Source organism: Balaenoptera ricei, chromosome 5, assembly GCF_028023285.1.
Source record: "Balaenoptera ricei isolate mBalRic1 chromosome 5, mBalRic1.hap2, whole genome shotgun sequence".
Classification (NCBI taxonomy): Eukaryota; Metazoa; Chordata; class Mammalia; order Artiodactyla; family Balaenopteridae; genus Balaenoptera; species Balaenoptera ricei.
In genome coordinates this window covers 81,148,912-81,174,832 of record NC_082643.1, presented here as the reverse complement: position 1 = coordinate 81,174,832, position 25,921 = coordinate 81,148,912, and the positions used below count along the sequence as shown (strand labels likewise).

At 38.5% G+C, this 25,921-nt stretch overlaps 1 protein-coding gene across 2 annotated transcripts in view; it reads right to left on the bottom strand.

Annotated features, from left to right (window-relative positions):
• ARAP2 (ArfGAP with RhoGAP domain, ankyrin repeat and PH domain 2) overlaps window positions 1-8,391 on the bottom strand; it is a 216,130-nt gene extending 207,739 nt beyond the window's left edge. For both annotated transcript variants that reach the window (XM_059923215.1, XM_059923216.1), the window contains exon 1: window positions 8,031-8,391. The gene's annotated coding sequence lies outside the window, so the exon portion shown is untranslated. The remainder of the gene's footprint in view (window positions 1-8,030) is intronic.
• Between the last annotated feature and the right edge of the window lie 17,530 nt (window positions 8,392-25,921).

The following is a 25,921-nucleotide window of genomic DNA, read 5'->3' as shown; positions in this document are numbered from 1 at the left end:
GAAACCATCCACAAAACAAAAACACAACCTACTGAATGGGAGAAAATATTTGCAAATGATATGACCAATAAGGTCACAGCTCACATATTCAGTATCAAACTTAATATTAAAAAAACAAACAACTCAGTTAAAAAGTGGGAAGAAGACCTGAATAGACATTTTACCAAAGAAGACATACAGATGGCCAACAGGAACATGAAAAGATGCTCAACACTGCAAATCATCAGAGAAATGCAAATCAAAACCGCAATGAGATATCACCTCACACCTATCAGAATGACTATCATCAAAAAGAACCCAAATAACAAATGTTGGCGAGGATGTGGAGAAAAGGTAACTCTCATACACTGTTGGTGGGAATGTAAATTGGTGCAGTCACTGTGGAAAACAGAATGGAGGTTTCTCAGAAAACTAAAAATAGAACTAGCATATGATCCAGCAATTCCACTCCTGGGTATATATCAGAAAAAAACTAAAACACTAATTTGAAAAGATACATGCACCCCAATGTTCACAGCAGCATTATTTACAATAGCCAAGATAAGGAAGCAACCTAAATGTCCATCAACAGATGATGAACAAAGAAGATGTGATACATATACACACGGAATACAATGGAATGTTGTTCGGCCATAAAAAAGAATGAAATTCTGTTATTTGCCACAATGTGGATGGACCTAGAGATATTATGCTTAGTGAAATAAGACAGAGAAAGACAAATACTCTATGTTATCACTTATATTTGGAATCTAAAAAATGAATGTAACAAAACAGAAACAGATTCACAGATATAGAGAACAAACTAGTGGTGAGGAGAGGGAAGCAAGGAGGGGCAAGATAGGGGTTGGAGATTAAGAAATACAAATATATATGTATAAAATAAGCAATAAGGATATATTAAACAGCATAGCCAGTAGATTGTAATAACTTTAAATGGAGTATAATCTATAAAATATTGAACCACTATGTTGTACAACTGACACCAATATTGTAAATCCATTATATTTCAATAAAAATAATTTATGTGTTGGGATAGCCCTCCCCTCCAAATGCCTCAAGTATGAAAAACCACCACAGTAAACCACTCCCCACTACCCATCCCCCCACCCATTACCAGTATAACTTTGTCATATTCCCTAGTTGAACTAGGAAAGAAAATAACTGAAAACCTTGGGTCACTCCAGTAAACCATAAAGTCATTAAGTATTCAGTGCTGACAACTTTTGGAATCACCTTTGCCTGATTTTAGTATCTTATGGGAGGTAAAAAGTAGCATAGTACAACTGAATTCACTCATAAGTTTAATCCATTTTTTTTTTAAATGGCACACCATTTTAAAATCATAAACATAACCTTACAGTATTTAGAAGCCTGCAAATATGTCAAAATAATGGCTTAACAATCATAGGATCCCAGGGCTGAAAGGAACCTTAGAAGATGTGTACCAAATAAAAGAAATTAAGCTGCCACATGAGTAGTAAAACTTTTCAGTGTCATCAGTACAAGTCTTACACATTCTAAAAACAAGGGAAGTTTATTGTATTCCAGAACAGTGGTCCCCAATTGAGGGGAACTATCTCCTAAGGGGAAATCAAGAAATGTGTAAGAAATTTCTTTTGCTGGTCATAATGACTGAGTGGCAGTAGATAAGAAAAATGACTTAGGACATCCTACAATGATACCCAAGGTAGAAACCTCAGGTACAATTTTTACTCGTCCAAATCTTTACAGCTAATCAGCTATCCCTAAAGGATACCTGGCACTATAGATAATTAAAAGAAGTGTCCCTGACTTCAAATTACTAACATGGAGAAACAGCTAATCTCTTAAAAACTTAGGGCGCTCCATATAAATAATACACTGAGCTAGTTAGTTCAGGCTACAGGTCTTACAGAATTCCACCTTTGTTTCAGTACAGAATATAGTCACGAGAAATAGGTATCGCTGTATTTGCATATCAAGCAAATTCACTGTTTAACACCAAGATGTTAACTCCACATATTCATAAAGACAAATCTTCCACCTTGTTCCCTACAACCATGCAGAAGAGGAAGTGGTTTTGAGAAAGCACCCTTGTTGTTGTATTACTCCATCCTACAGTACAGAGCAGATTACAAAAGGTCAGAGGTCAAGAATCCTATTGTTCTAGTCTGAGTACTTTCACCTCAGAAGCTGTAAACTTGGTCATTTAGTATGCCTCTCCCCTACCATCGGTCACCTACCTTAGCCTGTGGCAACACTACCCCCATTTAAGCCCTAACAGGAAACCCAGTTCCCTCAACCTGGCCATCTCTCTGAACTGTGGTCACCCACAGGCTCTGACCTTCACTGCCCCATGTTCTCTACCTTAAGCATTCTCTTTCCCATTCATCAAAACACATCCTTCGTCTTTCATTCTCCCTCAGACTTACATTGCTAATAGTAATAGCCAATATCTGTGGAGTGTTTACAAACCATCTGTATAGGATCTCATTCAATCCTCACAGCTGCCTTGAAAGACCCATGCCCAAAGCCACACAGAAGATAAACAGCGGAGAAATTCCAGAATTCTAAGAGTCGGACTCCACAATCTGTGCTGTTAACTGTGATGCCTCCTAAAAGCTACACAATTGATTTCACAGTAGAGGGATGTTGAGGAGGTCATATTTTCCCTCTCATTTGACTGTCTAGTTATGTATAAGGACTTAGAGTCACTAGGGAAATGCTACTGAAATATACCATGCCTTGCAAACTAAGTTGTATATACCTTTGCAGCTGTGAGTATATGTGTCCACGTAAGTGGGTAAATATGGAAGCCTACAAGTCACTTACAGTTAATTCTTATTCAGGCCATAGTACACAAAGCACAATGCTCTAGAGTCAGGCTGCCTGCAATTCCAACCCTGTCTTTCCCAGTTGTTTACTGTGTCCCTGGAGTTACTTAACTTCCCTGAAGCTCAGTTTCCTTGTCTGTAAAATGAAGACAACATGTCTGATAGGATTTCTGTTAGAATTAAACAAGTAAAATATATAAAGTATATAGAACAGTACCTGACATGAATTATAAGTGTGCAAAAAATGTTGGCTGATTATTAACTCATACACTGTATACAATATTGCACTTGGTCATACATGGTGTGACTGGCATTCTTCTGCCAGCCTAATAAAACTGCATTCCTTTCAATTAGCACTGTAAATTATTCTTCTAATAAACCTACAAAGCACTTCACACGGCAGTAAACATAGTTTTATTAATTTAGTAAAATATAGATGTGGTTATAGTAGCGAGAATGATGATTTTACCTGAAGACTTTTGACTTGGGACACAGCACAGTGATGACCAGTGATCCCAGCTCTGCCATGTGATGCTTACATGAACTTGGGAAAGTTCCTTTATTTTTCTGAGTCTCACTGTTGTCACTGTTGTCATCTGGAAGCAGTGATCTGTAAGCAATAATGCCTACCCCACAGGACTGTTTTGAGGATGAAATGAGTAAATATGCATAAAGGTCTTAGTGCCTGGCAAGCAACAAGCATGTAATTATTGGCTGCTAGATGAAGAATAACTGAGGTCTGAGCTGAAAATAGCTAGGCTCCAGGCAGAAACATTCTGCAGTTTGGATCAGGGAGAAAAGACTAAGTCATGTTTGGATTACTTTTTTCTGGGCAATCTGAAAGACAACTCTTTCAAAATCTAGAACTTAATATCCATTTCCACATCCAGTGAAGGCCAGTAGTCATCATTCTTTTACTTATTATGAGAAGTTATTACTAGCATAAGTAGTACCTGGGTTTAGGTGTTTTCAGTAACATCCTACTAGTTACGTGGCTTGAAAATCTTCTCAGCTTCAGTAAGTCTTTTCTCTTTCAAACTGTCCTTCCAGATTTTAAGTTAATTGCCTAATGCTTGAGACTTACTTTCAATTCTAATTCAGAGACCTTTAATGTGGGCCCATTAATTCTTGGTCAAGAATCTTCCTGAGTTCCTACAAGAGCAGGAGTGGGGATAATGAAAAGTCATAATAAGCCAAAGCCGGCACCACTGTAGAGGACTCCTACCTGGGTGCCCCTAAAACCTGGGCAGCTGCCTCTGCCTGGTGCCAGCCCCCTCCTACGCCCCCTACAGTTTAGCCACATCTGTTTCCTGACAGCTGAAAGGAAAATCGGACCCTTTAGAATTCTTGATATAAGCACGGTACATACATATTCTTCAGGACTCTGTTCTATTTCATGCTACACTGAACACAGCTTTAACGTTTAATTGGCTGAGATAAAAACTAGCATGATATTATACTTCAATAAAAAGATTATAAAATGTATACTTATGATATATGCACTTTTATATATATCAATTTTATAATTTTAGTACAAATGTACACTCCACTATTTCTCTGAATTTGAGTCACATTTTTTTGACTAACAACCAGATGTTTCAAAATAGCCTACTGTGAATGGTTTCCTCTCTTAGCATTTATAAATAGCACCCTGACCTCTTTTCCAACTGAATTTGAGGGCTTACTCCTATTGGTTCTGTAATTATCAAAGTCTCTTTTTCTTAGGTAGAGGGTATCTCAGCAAATGTCTCTCACCTTATTGACTCATTTATTTACATTTATTCATTCAATAAATATTTAAGGAACGCTAACTACTCTCTCCAAAATAACAGGGGGAAATATTTGCAGTTCAAGATAACACCTATTATCTCATTTGAGAACAGTGCTAAGTCCTATAAAGAAAGTGAAAATGCAATGTATTCTCTCCAAGAGTTTAAAATCTAAAGGGCTAGATTAGACATGGCTGTAAGCAAGGGAAAATGGCATGCATATGATCAGTTCTTTACTAGTCAGTAAGTGCCAGTAAAGGAGGAACACCAAAATTGAAAGACTCGAATGTACTGAATAAAAGCACTTAAAGAATAATGATGAGCAAACCCAAGTTTTGTGACCTTGACTTACACGTGGTTTATATTTTAAGTATTGTTTTATGTTTAATTACATACAGAAGTAGCACCACCATCTTTCAAGAATGCCAAGGAACTCCAAAAATCTCAAATCAACTCCATGAATATAAGTGAAATATGCAACAATTCACAACTCTGAGGATGGAGTGATCAGTGAAGGAGCTCTGGAGGGGAATTTCAAGATGTATGGGAAGAAATGTAGCAGGTGGAGACAGCAATATCTCAAGTAGAAGGAATGACACAAAGGGTGCCATGAGGGAGCTGTCTTCAGGCAATCAAGGAGACGAGAATAGCTGGGAAGGACCTGGAGTTCAACAGGTAATGAAAGGTGATGACAGAAAAGGAAGCTGGAGGTGGCCATGGATGGGCTTAAATATTGTGAACTTCATCAAGATACTGTGCAAGTGTCTTGGCAACTACTTTCACCACGACCATCCCCAGGAGCCCGTCACCTGATAATCAGCATGGAGACCACACTTCTCTTCTCCCTTTCCCTGATCATCTTTCCAACAACTCCAAACTGATGAAACCATTCTCTCCTCTTCCTAAAGCTATGTAATGTAACCAAAAGTCCTTTTTTGTTATCCTACATTTTTTGCATCCTACTTTTATCTTCTTTGTTCCTTCCTGAGTATTCCCTCACCTACTCATTCACCTTGTACACAAATAGTATAACATAGAAAAATAATTCTCCCCACCTCTTCACTAGTAGTTTTTACCCCTGAAGCTGCTCAAAATGATAACTCCAATCCATGTCCGAACTCCTTTGTTCCCTCTATAACATGGGTAAGGAAGTAAGTTTGTTCTGAGTCAAAACTGTAACAAAATTTCACAGGTCAAATTTCTAATTAGAAAGGATCATGCAAAGAGAATACCATTGACCACTATTTCAATTAAGGAAATAGTGAGCAAAAGGTTTAGCTATAATATGTATTTAATCTGGCCAATACTTTAAAAAACCTAAAATGATAAACTACAGTGGCCTAGGACTTCACAGAAAAGATTGAGAAGACATCTCATAGTCTCTAGTCTCTCATCAATCACATTTGGTCAAAAATAAGAAATATTTCCAACATTAATAAGACGTTCTTTACCTAACTAATATTTTACAGAAAATTCCCAAAATCCCCTCAGTTTAGAAAGTCCAAAAATTGGATTCAATGAATGAGTCAACAAACAAGGGGAAAAAAAACCCAAAACACTTGTTAAAAGAAAACATTAAAAGAACCACTTGTTAAAAGCAATGGTTGTCATTTATAAGTAGCATTTTTATAGCATCTTTCATCAAACTTTCTCAAAGTTGCAAGGAGGTGGGATAGAAAGAAACAAAGCAAAAAGAAATAACTTCTCAAATATCATGAAGTTTACAACCCAGAGTCCTAAGTGAGTTTTTAAAACATCATGGTCTTATGGCGCTAATGTAAGAGGTTCCAAGAAAACTGCAATTCATTATAATCTTAGTCCTATACTTAATCACAGTAAGTAGTTGAATTGAAAAGTACTCACTGAATATCTATGAGCCTCAAACACTGCTAGAAAGTTGTAGTGATGCTAGATGATTAAGAATTTGTTTTTAGAAGCAGATTCACAGATAATATAGAGAACAAACTAGTGGTTACCAGTGGGGAGAGGGACAGGGGAAGGGGTAATACAGGAGTAGGTGGGGGGAAAAAAGGGCTATTATGGGATTATATGAAATCATGTGTGTGAATCTTTTGAACACTGTGAAGCACTATAGAATTCAAAGAATCTTTCATTCAAAAAAAAATTTAATATTCAAGAGACTCAGGAAAAATACATATATATATATGTGTGTGTTTTTAAATGTACCATCCGTTTCTCCTTTCAGGGACAATCCATATAAAATCTGACAGGCTTACAGAGGAAGGAAAAAATACAAACACACACATGACCAGATAAATAAGTTTTAACAAGTCATTTGACTTCCCCTCTAGGTACATTTTAATTTAAATAAATCTTTTAGTACTGACAAATCAAGTCTATATAAAACACTCTTGGTGTCAATACCCACCTTAAGTGTGTATGTGTTAAATATCTGTTTGAAAAGGAGCCAGGGAGATATTTCCACTTTAGGCTCTAGCCTAGTTCCATGACCCATTTTACTTTTTTCTTTCTTTTTTAAACATAGTTAAACAGTGGAATGCCATGAGGATTTTCCCCTCAATATTTCTCTTGTAAGGGCATAAAAGTCACAACTAAGAGTTCAAAACTATTTTTCTTTTTTTTCCCCCCCTTAAAAAAGTTAGCTTCCTTTTTAAAACAGCCATAACTTCATCTTCCAATTATTTATGGGCAATGTTCCATAGACTCGTCTGGGTGTAGAGTGCTTAAGTGCGGGGGGAAATCAATACTGAGCTTGTAAGTACAATATTGTTATTGGTAATCACAGTGACATCCGATTAAACGTACTTTTAAAAATAGCTTACTTTTCAGTACGCTTTTTTTTTTTTTAACCAAAAGAGTATATTCCACTGAGCAGCCTACTTCAAGGACAAGCTTGCAAAAAAAAAAAAAAAAGTTGCTGTCACCATACAAACTTGCGACAGCCTAAAATGTCACTATTCCACACAAACTAGCTTCTAACTTGCCTGTAATTATCAAAGGTTATAGTTCACAATATGATTTCAGGAAGCCTTCCCCAGAATCAAAATTGCTCCAGATCGCCGCAAGGAGGTGAGGGAAATGTTTAAGAAAACAAGCGAGGATGAATTTACTTTACTTAATGAGATGGGCACCCATTCTCCCAGGAGACTCTGTCTCCAAAAGTAAACGAGATCAATCTGGTAAACTCACTGTCGACAGCTCTCGAGTATAAGGTTGGGTTCAGGCAAGTGGAGGACAAATGATTGTAATTAAAGTTAATTAACAGGCCTGCCGTCTCAAAGTGTAGAACAAGCAGGGTGCGGGGGAGCACGGAGATCCGAGCAAACTCATTATCTCTACCGAGAAAATGGTACCTGAAACTCAAGAAAGGGCAGCTCCTTTTCGAGGAAGGGGTCTAGTTGTCTAACCGGATTGTCACCCTCCCGAGTCAACTCCCATTAGCAAGCGGAGTTTTTGTGTCACTTACCCGCTTCTGGTTTCCTTTTAGACGCCCACATGCGGGAGCGAAATCCAAGGGGCAGAAACCGGAGCCGAACACTTGGCGCTCTGGAAATTTACCCGGAAAGGTGCCGGAAAGCCCCGGCTCAGCCCGAGACGGTCCTCCCGCCCCGGTCGCGGCCCCGCCGACCAGCCCACCGCGGCCCTCGGGACTCGCCCTGCGCGCGGGCAGCGGACCTGGGAGGCGCGACGAAGCGCCGGCTTCTCTCCCGGCCGGTTCGATCGGCCCTCACCCGTCTGCCCCAGGCGCGGGGCCTCCTCCTTCCCGGTCCCCGCCAGCTGCCCGCACGGCGTCTGCTTCCAGGAGGCGGCCGCGCGGGCGGCGCTGTCACTCCCGCCGGCACGCCGCGGCCGCCGCACCTGGAGGCGGGGAGCGCGGACCTGCGCGCAGCTCCGGAAGCGCCGCGCCCGCCGCCCGCGCCCTGCCCAGGTGCTTCGGCGCCGCGCCTCGGCCGCTTCCTCCCGGCCAGCGGGGGCGGGGAGAGGCGCCTGGCGTGGGGGCAGCGGGGCTCAGTGATCCGGGCAGCCGAGCCGGCCTCCCGGGTTCCACAGCATAGTTGGGTGGCTGACTCAGTCCGCCGCGACTTGGCCGCGCCTGGCACTCTCGCCACCTGGCGCACCTCGGCCCCGAGGCTCCCGGCGGGGTTGGACAAGCTGCGAGGACGCGTCCCCGAGCCCAAAGCGGCGAGGTCATGACCCTCCTGGAACGGAGATGCCCGTGACCCTACCCTGGCTCCGGCCAGCCGGCCAGTTGGTTGGTCGGTACGCACTGATGTGTGGGTTGTCAAATGGGCGGAACCTCACCACCACTGGTTATTCGTATTACTCTACTAAGTACTTTCCAGGTTGCCTCAGCGTTTCCCAAACTTAAGACTCATCTAGGGCGCTAATTTTCCCAGGCTGCTTCTGCGTAAAGTTGCATTCGATGGGCCCGGGAATCTATTTACCAAGCCCCGTGCTGATTAGGCTGAATGCATTATGTCGGATCCTCCTTCACGTTGTCTCTGTGAGGAGGGGATTAATATTCCCATATTCTAGTTGAGGAGTCTGCGGGGCAGAACAACTTGACCAAGCAGACAGAGCTTTAAGGGGTGGAGGTGATTTTCCATTTAGATCTGAACTAACACAGCCTCCTCATTGATTTTTTAAATTCCCCTTTCTTGTCTCCACGCCCCCCCCCCCACCGCCCCACCTCCGAGGGAAGGGATAACCTTGCCCTAGTCCTTCTGGCACCTGAGATTGTTAGATCCGGGAAAGACATTTCCCCTTGGACTTGGACCTTGACACTCTGCCCTTGGAAGTAAAAATAAGACAGCAAGAAAATACGGGAATCCAAAAAGAAAGTCCCTTGTGCGCCCCGGAATACCTAAGTGTCCATAAAATCCACTTGTCTGCCGGTGAGTTCAAGGGCCAGCTCCTTATTTTTTAGTTAACATCTTTTTACAGGCTGTGCCTGAAATTCTCTCCCTTAAAAGATGAAATGTCCTTATCTTTCCCCTAGACCTGTTGATAGAAGTAAAGCAATTAGGGAAAGCGCTGAGCTTATTATGAAAACGAAATAATTGGTGAGGCCCGAAGCGTGAGAGGCTTCCCAGGAGCCCAGGCCCTTGGGAGGCCTCATCTTCACCAAAACACCTGCCCATCAAAAAGCACCCTCCTGCCCCCGGGGAGACTCCGAGACAGCTGTGGCAAGCATGCTCCAGAGACACCAAATCTCCAGTTTCTTTTGAACTAAATACTTTATAGCAAGCCCTAGTTCCACCAGGAAAGTTTTCTTGACATTTTCCAAACCTCGAGAATTGTCTTTTTTTTTTTTTTTAATTCCTGTAGAATTTTATTTTTGTGGCTCTTTCTTGACTTCATGTTAAGTCCATACTCTGTGTTTTTTCTATTTTTTTCCTCTCCCTCGGAGTTCTCACATACTTGTCATTTATTTTTATCTTTGTAAGCCATCTTAAATCCTTTTCTGAACAAGGTGGGTTATAAATAAACGAAAATTCTTACATCAGTTATGGTATGTCTCAGAACGTCAAGCATCGTTACTTGAATGCTGCTGAGTCCTCAAGTTACTTCTCTTGGTAGATTTTATAAAATAACTGAGAATTTGTGTCTCTTTGCAGCAATATCTTAGTCCCTTGATTATTATTCTGTCATTTATTGTTTGAAAATTCTATTGAACATTTACTTTTTAATAGTTTGAAAATACAGTGGTTAGCAAATACAACACGACCCCTAGATTTACAGTCTTCTCTGAGGGGAAATAAAGTTAAGCACTGTTAAGGCACACCAATGATTTAATAATAGCTCCGGGAAGTGAAAGAAAAACAATGCTCCCTCATTGAAAGTACTCATTGGTTATAAGATGTATGCTGATCTTAAGAACCTTCATATATGAAGGAAAATAAAAGACGTCTGAGGCACTAATCATACCAGGTTCTAGCCAAACACCTAAGATATATGTTGTACAACAACTCCATGAGTTGGAATTCTTTTTCCAGTTTTATAAACATAGGCTTAATTGAGACTTAAAGAGATTAAATAGTAAATAGTGGATAAATTGAACACATCTAGGCTGTATTCGTAGGCTATACATTATTTATTTAGCAGCCCTCAGAGTGAGGCATTCAGGGAGAAAAGGAGGCAGGAAAAACATCTTTATAAGAATTGATGTGTGGAAATCTGTTTACTGCCAAGGCCATTGGAGTATATAGTCCCAGTTAATTTCCACCTATTTATTTATTCCAGATATGTATTTGGAACATATATTTTTATTTCTGGATTTATTCCAAAATGACCCACTCCAACCCTTATTTCCTCCATTTTTAGTGAGAGAGCACGGATAGCTCTGTCCTTGTCAAATTATGTCTTTGCTCCGCCCATCTCTCCTACGCAGAATGCACTCTGCGTCTGAAAGAGGCAATTTGAGTAGAAACCATCCTCCTCTCCTCCCCTCTCCGTCCTTTTCCTCCTTCCCTTTTCCTTACATCATCAAGGTGAACACCCATAGAGCATTTATGTGCCAGTTGCTATTCCCAGCAATTTACTTGTAAAAGCTCATATAATAATCTCAGCAGCTCCTTGAAAAGATAGAGTTATTATCCCCACTATGAGAAACTTAGGAAAAAGATGTTGCATGATTTACACCAAATATTCCATAAGACAGAGAGAATTCCAACCCAGTCTTCTCCAGGAACCATCCTCTGCACTTGATTGCCTATTAGGGAAAGCACACAGTGCTGGAATTGCAAAGGCCTGTGCTCAAAACGAAGCCTGATCAGTGTAGGCTGTGGCATTTTGAGCAAATTCAACTTATCTGAGCCTCAAGTTCTCCATCTGTAAGCTGGGAATAATAATACCTGTGAGAATTTAATGTGATTACATATCTAAGGCACTTAGAAAATAGTCTCTCAATACATCTAATTCTATTCTCTTTTGTCGAATTATTCTTCAAAACTAGGTTCAAATCCCACCTCCCTCTCAAGCCTTTCCAAATCTCTGACACCCAGAATTATTACAGAACAGAATTTAAAGTAATCCCTCCATTTTTCTATAAAGGAAAATCCAATATTACTTTTGCCAAACATAAAATTTTAGGAATGTAGATAAAATAGGCATATGTCTACTTATAATAGACTTATAGTTCATCATTTTAGATAAACTATTCATAAAAGTAAAATTATATATCAATGTGTAAATACTGCCTTTTCCATGCATTTTTTTTTTTAATTTTTATTTATTTATTTATTTATGGCCGTGTTGGGTCTTCGTTTCTGTGCGAGGGCCCTCTCTAGTTGCGGCAAGTGGGGGTCACTCTTCATCGCGGTGCGCGGGCCTCTCACTATCGCGGCCTCTCTCGTTGCGGAGCACAGGCTCCAGACGCGCAGGCTCAGCAATTGTGGCTCACGGGTCCAGTTGCTCCGCGGCATGTGGGATCTTCCCAGACCAGGGCTCGAACCCGTGTCCCCTGCATTGGCAGGCAGATTCTCAACCACTGCGCCACCAGGGAAGCCCCATGCATATTTTATAAAATAATTTTATTCAAATTTTAACTTGCAACTTTGACATCAATGACTTCATCATTGGAGCCTCACTTTGAATCACAGGTGTTGTGTTTTGTTTTCAGAGTATATTATTTTCACTTCTGTCTAAATTTTTGAAGGCACCTAATTTTCTGAAATCTTTTATGATTCTGTCATTGGGAATTTTATTACAAACCACAAGTTCCTGCTTCCTTTATATTAAGAAGTTGTTTTTTTCTCATTCATCCCAAATATGTACACTAATGATTCACCAATTTTTTAAATGGTTTTTAAAAGGATGCTTGCAATAACATGGTACACTTAAAATTGTGAGGTCACACCCCATAAATAATTGCTTAATCAGTTTTAAATATCTTCATCTCCTTTTAATCAATTTCATCAGATGGCTTCTGTATGTATCCTAAACTAGGATTGATTGAGGATGATTTAGGCTACACTCCCCACTCCCACAGTTCTGTAGTTTGCAGTTCAGATTGATGTACAATAATTACAGGCAGGTAGAGATCCTATGATACATAGGTTCTATGTTCCAGGCATTGTTACACTCTATGAACTCAATTCTCTCAACAGGGTTGACAGGTAGATACTATCATTATCTCTTTTTTTAGCCAGTGAGGAAACCAAGACACAGAAAGATTATTCCATCTAAGAACTCACAAGTAGTAAATAAGGAAGAAAGGATTTGAACTCAGCTAATGTAGATTCAAAGCCTATGCCTTAAGCATTCTGCTATGATGCCTCAGAGAGGACTTTTAAAGTTTTGACCATAAGGACCTTTTTTTCTGATGCCTAATTTTGGGGGGAAAATGATGTACAGTATATTCAGGCACATACAACACTCTCTCTTGGATTTTCCCATTACCCTTTCTTTTTACTGCTATTGGAGCACTTTGTCAGTGGGCTTTGCATTATGGATATTGAGACATTTTTCTTATTACTAAATATTTGTATAGCTGAAGTACTGTTACCTCTATTATAGTATTCTTGTCAGTCTGCCTTGCATTATGGATACCTGGAATCATATTTGAATTATCTGAAGTACTTACCATAAGGCCTTAGATAAATGTTTGTTTTATTAAACTGAAATGCTATATATTCATTAGGTTGACTCTTTTCAGTACTTTGTTACAAGTTTTAAGAGTTGCTTTGAAAGTTTTTTTTTAACTTTCTCACCACAAGGAAATAGCTTAGTGGATATCTACTGTAAGGTAGACAAAAGAGCAGTGTAAAATATTCAATTATTGACTAAAAGTTGATGGTATTATGGAAATAATTTATTTTAAAATATAAGTTTTTCAGAAACCACTAATAATATCAAGAAAAAAGTGAACATAACTTTTCCTATGAAACTAATATTTCAGAAACTCATTTAGGCTCTAGAGATTAGAGTATTTCACTGATACAGATACACTTTACTACTTCTGAAATGGAAATTCATCTTAAAATGAATTGCTGTTGACCAGGCAGCAGTCATAACATAGTTGTCATTGCCTACACGTTCATGGACTTGATCATAGATGTTTATGTTGTCAACACTTCATTGAAGTTACTCGCACTGACAGTGCTACACATGTTGAGTTTGTCATTTGAAATGTCTTCAAAAAAATTATACTAGATTTCTTTGCAGAAAGGCAAAGAAACAGGGCTGTGTAAGATTTGATAAAAATCTATGTCTAAATAATTCTCAAAGAGCATTTTCATATGTATACATAATAAAAATTTTAAATTAATAGTGTTATATCATAGTTTAATAGTGAATTTTTTTTCTCATAGTATAGAAAATAATCATGTATCCAAAAGTAGATTGCATTTCAGAGTTGCGAACACCCAGTACTTTCTACCTCTGCTAACATAAAAATCTAATTTTATTTTTATATGGAAAAAAGTTTCTTAAGGAAAAATCAGTGTTAAGAGAAGTCCAGAAATCCTAACTATCACTCAGTGGATTTGCACATGAAATACATCAGCTGAGTGTAACATCATTGCTTTCACTTTGTTGTGTCAATTTTTCTCAAATATTTCTAAAATTGAGTTGACTAAATACATCACAAAATTCCATTTCTTTCTGCTATAGCTTGAAAATACTGTATCGTTTCATTTTTTTCCTTTGTGCTATAAATGCTGCCCTTAAAATAAATAAATAAGATAAATAAGATAATTAACCTTGTGAGTTCTTCTGACATCAAGGAAAAAAGAAGTGGGGAGGGATTCAGAGAAGCAAAGTAGAGAGGTAGAAGTACACAAGCAACAGCTAGAAATAGATCCCTTATAAAATAATGAAATTAAACTGTTACAAGACCAATTTGAAAAGCACAGACTAATATTCATGTAAAATGTAAATGAAAAACAAGAAAAGGATTGATAAAACCTCACCACAAGACAACTACCATAAAAGCAGAGGTCACAAACTAGCTGCCCACGGGCAGCATGAAGTCTGAGTATCTTTCTGACTACATAGAGTTTAGCAATTTTTAATTAGTTTCTCAAATTTAGAAGGTTTTACATTAAAATATGGATTTTCAGCTTCTTTTGAAAAATCAGAATGTCTGATAACACTGAATTCACATTCCCACAAAGCAAGTGTGAACAGATTGGAAAACTGACTGCCATTTTTGGACAGGAATACACTCTCTAATTTGTTATAGTCTCTCCTCACCCTAGTTCTGCTTGTTTAAAACTTAGGAGCTGTAGAAGTTGCGACTATGGGATATTACCTGAAATCATGACCAGTGAAAGACAGGCTATATGAGCGACTCTCGGAGGCAAGCTTATGGATTTCTGAAGTGGAAGTCTTAGAAATACAGAGCCCAGATCAAAAGTCAATAACCCACACATCAAGAATGTTTTATCAGCAAAAGCAGTAACAGGTGTGATCATCAGAATAGCTAGCATCTACTGAGTTCTTAAAATAAGTTAAATAACATGTTAAACACCCTGCAACTATTATTCATTCAACAAATTTTTCCATTTATTATAAGATGTGATGAGTTACAGAGATGCAGAGATAAAGTAGACCTACTTCACTATCTTTTTGGAGGTTATATGATAGCAGAGGCAGATATTACCCAAAGAATCATACAAATATATATAGTATAATGTATGTATACATATATATTTATAACATATAGTACAGTACACTACATGTGTAGTATACATATACATAGATATATATATTACATATCCTACTAGTATATCTACACATTTATATACTGTATTTATATATTTACATGTGTATGCAATTTATACATGTATGATTTTCTTTAAACCATATGAATTTGCTGATATTTGTCTGTATTTAACTTCAGAAATGGTCATTGCCTATGGGTCAAATTAATACATTTTAAATGAGAAGGCAGGCACTGCTTTTCCCCTATTCCCAGTCTTTCCTTCTTGTGTAGTGAGTTTCTAACCCTCTTAGTTCCCTACCTCCACCCACATACACACCCTGCCCTGCGATAGTGTCATGACTTATTTATTTGGTGTTTTTGGAAGGGGGAAATGGCCACATGAGCCCTGCTCTTTCATTCCCTCTTTCTCACAGGGAGCCAGAATTCTGTGTTGCTCTTCCAAGCTGTAAAACCTGTGGGAGGTTTGAATGTATCCATAGCTTCCAGAGCCTGGCATGTTGTCAAAAGCTAAGAAGAGTAATGTTTGATTCCTTCTCTGCCTAATTTCTGTCTATCTTTCCATTCATTTCAAACAAAGTACCCCAACATTTGTGGTTTTAGGAACGAATGAGATTCTATGCAAGAGAATAATAAGGGGAAGGAATGGTTTTGTATGGTAAATCAGAAGATTCTTCTTTACAAGTGACGTTTAAACTGAGAAGTACAGGCTGAGTGGGAGTGAGCTTGTGTGCTGTGTGTGTGAGTGGGAGGACAGAGGTGTGTTCTAGGCAAAGAAGAACATTTGTAAAACCTCAGAGTTAGCAAAAATCGGGAATTTTTGAGGAACTGAAAGAGGGTCTTTCAGCTAGACAGTGAAGAAAGAACAAGTTGAAGGAACAGGCAGGTACATTATGTACAACTGTATAGGCCACGTCTAGATTTGGGGATTTTATCAGAAGGGTGATTGGAAGTCATCAAAGGGATTGAAGCAGGAGAGAATGTAATCATTTCCTTATCTTACATAATCTTCAAAATAACCCCTTGATGGAATGTATTATTATTATGCTCTTACGTCAGCTGTATAAACTAAGATGCAGAGAGCTTAAGTTGCAAATGTATTATATGATAGCTAGCACATTTACATGATTCCAGGGACCATGCTTTTTTTTTTTTTTTTTCCTAATGCAGCCTCCCCATGTTTAGAGACATGGTAGAGGGATGACGTGAAGAGCCAGCTCTCCTGAAGAGATGAAAACAATGCTTCGTAAGAAAAGCCAAAGTGAAAAAAGAGTCTTTTCAGTAAAACAGACTTCTAGCAGGGACCATCCTTTTAATCACTCTTCTATTCCACCTATCCAACAGAATTACACAGTCTAATCTGTAGAGATTTCAAGGGTATATGTCTATTTGTAGACTGCAACTTACAAATAGTAGATATGACTCAGTCACAGCTTTCTGAGAGATTTACAAAAATTATTTGATACTTGTTATTTGATATCTCTGTGTTTAGGGACAATAAAATGGACAATCAAGTCGATTCATCCTTCTCGTTTCTACAGTAGAATCCTAATGTTAGGGAAAAATTAAGTTTTTAACTATGAGGTGCCTCTTTTGTGTTATATAAACAAATTTAATAATTTCCCCCAAACCAGGTAATTAAAAATAGATTGGCTGAAGGGGAACAGAGGTTAAAAATGTCCCAGCCCTTCATAAATAAGTGTTGGTAGATTTGAGAATGAAGCTGCTAACCACTTTACTCTCTCTGTCTCTAACAGTGCCAGACACGGACACATGAGTTAAAAGTTCTTTCACCATTGACCTCATGCGCAGTTTGTACATTGCTTACTAAAACTTCTGTGCCATCCATATCTGTTGTTCTTACTTTAGAAAACAAAGATCCATATATCCTGTTTATCTGTCTGAAAAGGTAGTGTTCTCAGTTTCTTTAAAACACATTTTTAGAAAAGATATCTATCTGCCATTTGATCATTTTCTATGTGTGAAATATGACATACCATCTCACTTATGCTCCACAGCAGGTGCACAGACCTTCAAAGACACAGCTCTCAAGTTTGCATTTCCTTCACTCCACATGGTTTCTGTAGCATCCTGTGTAATGGTTTTATATTTTTTCCTGTGGAAACACTCATACCCACACTACTGCAACTTCAGCCTGGTTTAGCAATCAGAATACATTGTGTCTATCCAGTACATTTTGCAAGCATATAAAGGAGACTGTGGCAGTCATGCTTGAATAAACTTTGCTTTCTCTCACTTGTAAAGGAACTACTGCTCATGCATTCATTCAGCCATGAATGCTTGGCTTTTTCATTACAGTTACTAGGACACTATAAAAGGAAGGTTTCTTGGTTTTTTATTCATCTTCAGAAAAACAAGAAAATAAAACAGCACTGGATGCAGTCACTTGCCTTGGGTAGGGACAATTTTTTGCCCTGGGTAGGGACAACTTTTTACTAAAGTAATATAAAAAAAAGACACCAAGTTAATTCATTAGATTAGCTTCGTAAGTGCAGAGTGCACTTTTAAATAAAAAAACAAAACATTTATACAATCCTCAGATAAGTAAGTATTTTATCGAACCAGATGAATTCAACAGGGAACACTAAATACAAAGAACTTTAGTCTTTCTTCCATTGTCTCTTTCAAACTGTGCTTTTGGACTTACTCTACTCCTGCCCCTGAATGAAATATGAAAATCCTTAGATTTTATTAACTGTGTTAATGACAAGAACAGTCTAGTGTATGTAATAAAAAAAAGTCCAGTCTCATCTAACATAACAGACTAATTCCAGTATTATTCATTCAATACAAAACGTACTGTCCTTGGTCAACACTCCCTTTCCCACAAGTTTGCTTCATGTTTGGAAGCCTTCCTTGGGGTGGTGGATAGGACCAGAAGGGTAGACTTTTTTTCCTCACTTCACTAGCTGCTGCATCAGACCCCTCAAGGTTCACATCAACGGGAAAAGGAGATGGAGAGGAAGGGTTATCTCTTAAATGATAGGTGCAGCTGTAATTTTCTGGCTCTCTCTCTCTCTCCTAGCTCTCGCCAACTCTGTCCCCACTTCACCCCTTGCCCCTCAACCACTGCTGGAGTCTGGACTCTACCTGCTGCTCCTGAGATGTTGGAAATTCTTCCTCTCAGCCAACGGCTTTTGACACCCTCTCCTCAGTCCCTTTTGGGTAATTAAATTTCTCTCTTTCAAAAGACTGATTATCTACCTCAAACTTCCCTCAGACGCTCCACAGCCTTCAGCAAGGTTCATAGACAGCTGACATTTGCTGCAGATGTGTGGACTGTTGTCCTACCTTCTTCAAAGCTGAAACTCAGACTACATTATGTACTACAACTAACATGACGAGAATAGTGGATAAGAGCCTATGGCCAAGTATATCATTTGGTAGAACAAATGACAAAAGGAACATGCTACTACATCAACAAGGCTGGGGTCTTGCATTTTTGCAGGAGTGCATGCATGTGAGCATGTGTGGGTGGTCATATTTATTAAATATTACCTGTATGTATTAATGCTGGGGTCATATTTATCAACCCACAGGCAAGCTCAGTATAAAAACCCTCTCAATCCTCACACCAACTCTATGAATTAGATTCTACTATTAGCCTCATTTTATAGATGAGGTACTTAGGGGTTTAAGAGTTTAAGTAACTTACTCAAAGTCACACACTTTGAAAAAGTTACAGCTGGAGTGCAAGCTTAGTATCACTGTCAGATGTATAGGCCTAGCTCACTGTAATTACTACATTGGGCCACCTCCCCTTGGACCTAGAGTATTATTAAGTAATGACTGGAACTAGGCTATTAAAATGGATTCTTGCATCTTTAGCCAAAGGTTTGCCCAGATAACAGACTTTAACAGCAGCTTTCATCTCTGTGTTATTGATGGAAATCTTTCACTGAGTGAAGTGTGTCTTGGTTACAGGCCTGTACAAGACTGCAATCATCCCATTAAACAATACAAAACAATAACAACCCAAGTCTTCAAAGTAGTCTACCCACTCCCTCACACACCTTCTTGCATATTGTATCAATAATACAGCCAACAATGTCCTGATTCAAATTTCTTCTGAGTGTTAATGAAATTTGTAGTTTATTTAGTTATAGTATCTAGGATGCATGCATTTCGAATCCTAGTTTTCAGGTTCCTTGTGGCAACTTTGAACATTGAAGAGAATCTGAATACTCATGATAACTTGTGAGGAAAAAAATGGGTTCAGTCAATAAAATTACCAGGCAGGTCATCCACAAGCCACATTAGTAACATGATGAATTCAGAGCAAGTGCATAAGCCCTGAAGAAAATTAAAGTTCTTGGCTATTAGGCCTAGAGGGACCTCAGTGGCAAGATTCAGCAGAGAAAGAGAAAGCTTAAGTCGGGCCTGAGGACAGGCCCTAGAAATAGTCATTATTTTAATGCATAGTGTCTAAAGCGCTTAAAGGAGGAAGGTATAGGGGCAAGAAAGCATTTGACTAATGATTTAATCTGATGGGATGGTTATGCCAACAGAGAACCCATTCAGCTCTCCAAGGCCCTGCCTAAGTCAATCACAGAATTAACATTTCCAGACTAGGGTTTCATAAAGGGTCTATGTAATGCTTTATGAAAACAAGAGCTACTTTACCAAGTAAGTTTGGAAAATGCTTCAATCCGTGCTCTCTCCTAGAGATTTATGACACACGTTTATCATATTAAAGTCTTCATGGGACTCCTGCAGAAAAGAAACCTGCTTAACCGTGTTTAACTTAGCATTTCCTAAATTTATTTGATCAGGAAAACATCCTTTTGTATAACACCTTTAGTTTTTGGACCCACTTTCAGAACTTTTAGAAAAGCTAATCCAGTGTAATTAGGGAACCCCAAGAACCCTGTATCTGATAGGTATGCTCAAAGATTACTGACTATTGCTTCTTGCAGCAAAACTATTGAGAATTTTTTGGTGGGCATGGTTTAAAGAAATAATCTTTAAAATGTCACTAGCATGCATACATTCTAGACATCTGTTCCAGGTCCATAGAATTCAAGCTGGAAAGAGGGTTGACAAATTTGAATGAAAATTATAGAGCCTCCAGGACACAGGCTTCAATATAAGGTCTACCTACCTTTTAATGGAAATGAAATAAGATGTCCCTATGGATAAAGTTAAGGTTTTTACTTAAAAATAAATTCTAGAATCCCATCCAACTGACAACCAAAAAGTAATAAAGATCACTAAGTACTATACCATAGAAAAATTTAACCTAGGAAATTTGTGGATGGTAACAAATACCCATATGAGCTTCGAAAGATCTCACTGACGTGCCCTTATGACATATAACTAATTTAGTTTAACTAGTGATGTAACTTCCAAAGAAACTCTTGAAATAGTTATTTGCCAAAAATACATATATATAACTTAATGGGTTGACGTACTGCTCTAATATACTAGCTAATATTTTTGAAGGCTTACATGGATTAACTATATTAATCCTCATAGCAACCTACATTCTATAGAAGGGAAGGGAAGCTGAGGATAAGAGACTTTCAGTAATTTGCTCAAATTCATATTGGTAATAGGTAGTTGAGCTAGAATTACACACTCTATTCAATAGCCTAGTGTAAGATTTTTATGTACTTGGGGTTTTATGAGTTAGGATACTTGTTTGAATGTGGTAACAAAGGCCAAAATAACAGTTACCTAAATGCGATTGAAGCTTATTCCTCTCTTAGTTCACATAAAAGTAGTTCAGAACTGGATAAAGAACTTTCCATCTTTATTAACATGTGGCATATATCTCATGGCTGAACATGGCTGCTCTAGCACTCACCACCAGATCCACATCCCAGCTAGTGGGAAGGGAAGAAGAAGAAAATGTACAATGTACTCTTTTATAGGCCAGACCTAGAAGTTGCCCATTACTTTACTCATATCCTCTGGACTAGAGCTTAACTAAATATTTATACTTAGCTCCAAGGGAGGATGAGAAATGAAATCTTTATTCTGGGCATCCATGTGATCACCTAAAATTCCAGTTGCTATTATTAAAAGAATAGGGGAGAATGCCTATTTTGGGGAAAACTAGCAGTTTTTGCCACAGAGTCATTAGCTACAGCTAGTTAATTAGAGATCTTTCAAAAATTTTGTTTTGGCTTTAGGATAGTTAATATTAGGCCATCTTTTCTGCTAGAAATTGAATAACAGGGCCAGTTGACTGGAATGGTGTGGTGTCTGAGTCAAAAAAAACCTCTTTCTTCACAAGGATGGGAGAGAGTTGATCTTTCTGTTATCATGATGGAAGATATGTCCAACTTCTTCAAAAGTATTATAAAGTCATTGAAAATTATTGTCCTATCAATCTAGAGATCAAAAATACTCACCATGTCTCTATGGTGCTGTTAAGATGTAGACTGTGTTAAAGCATAAAGGGTCAACGTTGAACTCATGCAGAAAATCCCCAAATAATACATGTCTGTCTACAAGTGTCAAGGAATAGTCACTAAGCCTAATAATAGTCTCATTTATTCCTACTGGATTAAATGGATCATAAATAAGAAAACTAAATATGAGTATGAGTAAACTGTTATTTACCAATTAAAAGTCACATCATAAGAAATAAAGAATATTTAGCCTAACTGAATATATACGTGAAAACCATCAAGCTACCTTTGAGATTAACTTGGACACCATGTGAGAGAAAAATCTACATTAGAGCAATCCATTCCAAACTACATCAGGATACAACACATCCAAAAATTCTACAGAAATGCCTATTAAGAACCATTTTCCTTTGGAAAAAAATTCTGAGAAATCTATGGAACCACAGAGAAATTACTGCAACTATCACAAGTAAATGGATCAGTTTTTAAAGACTAATATTTTCCCACATTTTGCTTGTTTTAACTAATAAACACTAGCATACAGTGAATTTATCACTTTGACAGAAATAAGCCAGTCTTAAAAAATCCTGTTTTCATATGGCTTCCTCCTATATAGAGTTCTGATTTCTTTTAAATTTTGTATTTTCATTAACCTTTCTTTTGTTTTTTACCTTTTCAAATATTTTCCCAGGTATTCTCTTTTATTGAGAAGAGCATTACAAATATCCACACCTTACTTTTGTTAGTACTTTTTAACTTTCAAATCCCTTTCATATGCAGTTTTCATTTACTCCTTGGAACTAATGCATATTAATGCAAAGTATAATGTTTTCTTAGAAATCTCTGAAGCTCAACACATTTCTTAATTTTCTCTTGTTTAGTGAAATCCAGGGGTTCTGATTTATGATCTTTTTCATTGATGGAAGTTCTTGTACTTAGTGCCTACAAAGCACTAAGTGTAACTACTACAATTTTTCTAGTAAGTTCTTTGGATCCACAAATACAATTTCAAGGAATGTAGGCCTTGAGTTTCCTTGAAGATCATGTACACACAGCAATATTTTTCAAAAAATAAGGGAGAAATTCATTCTTTTTAAATGTTCTAAAACTTGGGAGAAATTTTTATGTTGAATCCTAAGAATCACATGCCATGCAAATATTTTTTACATTTGTAGCGGTGGTCCTAGATTAAAACTTAGGTATTTTCACCATTGGATTTAGGTAAGTCTGGACATACCAAGAGGTTCTATGCTAGCAGTTTTGAAAAGCTTTTTGTAGCAGAAGACTCCTTTTTTTTTTTTTTTTTTTAATAAATTTATTTATTATTTATTTATTTGTGGATGTGTTGGGTCTTAGTTTCTGTGCAAGGGCTTTCTCCAGTTGCGGCGAGCGGGGCCCACTCTTCATCGCGGTGCACGGGCCTCTCACTGTCGCGGCCTCTCCCGTTGCGGAGCACAGGCTCCAGACGCGCAGGCTCAGTAGTTGTGGCTCACGGGCCCAGTTGCTCCGCGGCATGTGGGATCTTCCCGGACCGGGGCACGAACCCGTGTCCCCTGCATTGGCAGGCGGATTTCTAACCACTGCGCCACCAGGGAAGCCCCAGAAGACTCCTTTGTACAAATGAAATCTTCAGAGGAAAGGAAAATAAAACAGATAAAGCAGATGATACTCTGGTTGAAGTTGGGCAGGCATGGGGGTGGAGCCTCTTTGCCTCTGTGGGGACGTGGGTAATTCTAAGCAATTCCCTCTATCAGTAACACAGATTACCTTGCAGCTCAGCCCCATGAAATGGACTGTAAAAGTGGAAGCTATTCCCTACATGTCTAAAAGATACTGAGAGCCCAACACAAAAGTAACTTTTAATGTACATCAAAGAAAGCAGCCCTAGAGAGTGGAGGTTATATTATGATGGATATTTTTGGAGCAAGGGGTCGGCACAGTAGACTGAGGGGCAGAATGAGTAGAATGGCTTGTCATATTTGGATCTGCAGGGAGAACCTCACCTTCAATGCCTATCAGCAGGACCTAAGTTTCATAGCTTTCAAGGCCTAAGCAGTAGACATCATAAGGAACTGGGAAGAAGAAAAACACTGCAGATGCCCCAGAGTGGCTGATAGGATGTTTCTTGAGGACATTTATGACATACATTAGAAACACTCTAAATACTTGAGGGGAAGAAAAAGGCAAGGAAGAAAATATAAGCCTGCCTTTACTTGCTAGAAGCCATGTAATAGTGATGGTAACAGAGTCCAATGAGTAAAACAGAATTCACATCAAGAGTTTCAACAAGGAAGATTTAATGCAGGGAATGATGACGTAGGCTTTGGGGGCCTTCAGAGCAAAAAGGGAACACTGGGGTGAACCTAGAGTTAATAAGGATAAACAACTACTACCCCAAGAGCTCTGGGAACAGAAGGGAAAAGATAGAAGTTACCAGAGTAGCAGCTTAGAGGTGGGGCCTCACAGAGTGGAGGCCCAGACCTCTGATCGGGAGTCCCCCTTGGCTGGTGCTGGTTTCTCTAAGGCATGTGATGAAACTTATTTTGGAAGTGCCAAAAGGAGTGGGAATAAAGAGTCACTCTGCGGGTAGATAACTGAGGACAGACAGTGCTGAGAGAAAAAGCAAGAAAGAGGACGGAGGTCCTCTCTGCTCTTCCTGCCCCATCCCCCCATCCCCTGAACCAAATAGAACATCAGCTGGCACAACTACCATACAGAAGCATATGGAAGGATACATTTGTGCCAAAACCAAAATGGACAAACAGAGCAAGCACAGAAAGGAACTGTGTACAACTATAATTATGGACCTATATTTTTTTCCCCAGGTTGGTGTAATAGCACCATTGGTGACATATTTTTTCCATATTTGATTCTCTGTTGTTCAAAATTAAAGCTGAAAAGCATAAAAGAGGTAAAGTGTCTCATAAAATTACTCTCAGAAAAAAGTTTGATATAAATTATGGCAAAGCCATAATTTTTGGAAGATATTTTTTAAGATTCAATTTTATATATTCAGAGAGTAATATTAAATTAGCACCATTCAGTATCTTGAAGATGTATTTTGCAGGGAATTTTAGACACATTAGAAATTATTTAATATTAGGGGCTTGACTGGTAGATAATGCCTGCTCTTAAATTTTCTTGACTAAAGTGTTATCCTCTGCTTTTTAGGACACAAAAATCTGTGATCCCAATGAGGTACATTTGTAGGTGTTCATATTTATTTAATTTTTTGGACAAAATTTTTGCCCCACAAATCACACACTGTAGGATGTTTATCTATTTAAAATATAATAATAATAATAACTTTTTGAATATTCACCATGTGGCAGATACTGTTAAAACACTTGGAAAACTACAAGTGAGTTACTTTAATCTCAATAACTTCTGGTCAAATTTTCTTCTTGTGTATTTGAGACAGATGGATCATGCTTGCTTTAATCCAAAACACAGGACATTGGACTCTGAAGGCTGTCTGTGTAGACCTCAATCCCTAGGCTAGGCTTAACTTGCCCATTCTTTCAATAGATGTTTATTGCACCGTTACTCTATCAGTCAGTGTTCAGACAGGGGAGGAGAGTCACTATGTGTTCTGGCAAAAGGAATTTATTATAAGAAATAGACTTTACAACTGTGGGAGGGGCTGGGGAAGTAAAAGTCTGGAAGGGAGATTTTAGAAGATCAGAGAAGGTAGCAAGTAGTCAGTCTGAGAAGCCAAGTACATCCCATTCCTAAATTAGAACCATAAAAGGGGATTCCATGGGGAGCTTTATGGAGAGTTGTTCTTTCTGTGGAGGACAACCAGCTCTGTGGGTCCACAGCCAAGTGTTTTGGGGTATACATGAGGTCACTGTTGATCTTCAGGGCCAGTAAGCTGCAAGTAGAACAGCTGGCAGAGCAGAGGAGAACGAAGACACCTTGGAACCCACTGATCACAGCTTCATCTGTCCATCATCTCATCTGGCTGCAGAATAACTTTCAAAGTAATGTCTGCTGCATCACTTCCAATTTTCAAACCTCTTGCAGGTTCTTCTTTTGGCTAACTCTACAGGTAGGGGGACCAGATAGGTGAGGGGATTCTGGGAAACATAGTTCTCAGTTTAATGAAGATGATGTAATAATCCATCACAGCCGGTCCATGCAAGAAACTCATTAGGCAATCTTCTGTAAAATGGGAATAATAACAGGGTGTTTGTGACGGTGAAATAACATAATGCATGTAAAGATTCTAGTAGTGTCTGCCACATGGTGAATATTCAAAAAGTGATTGTTATTATTATATATTAAATAGATAAAAATAGAAAGTAGGATGATTAA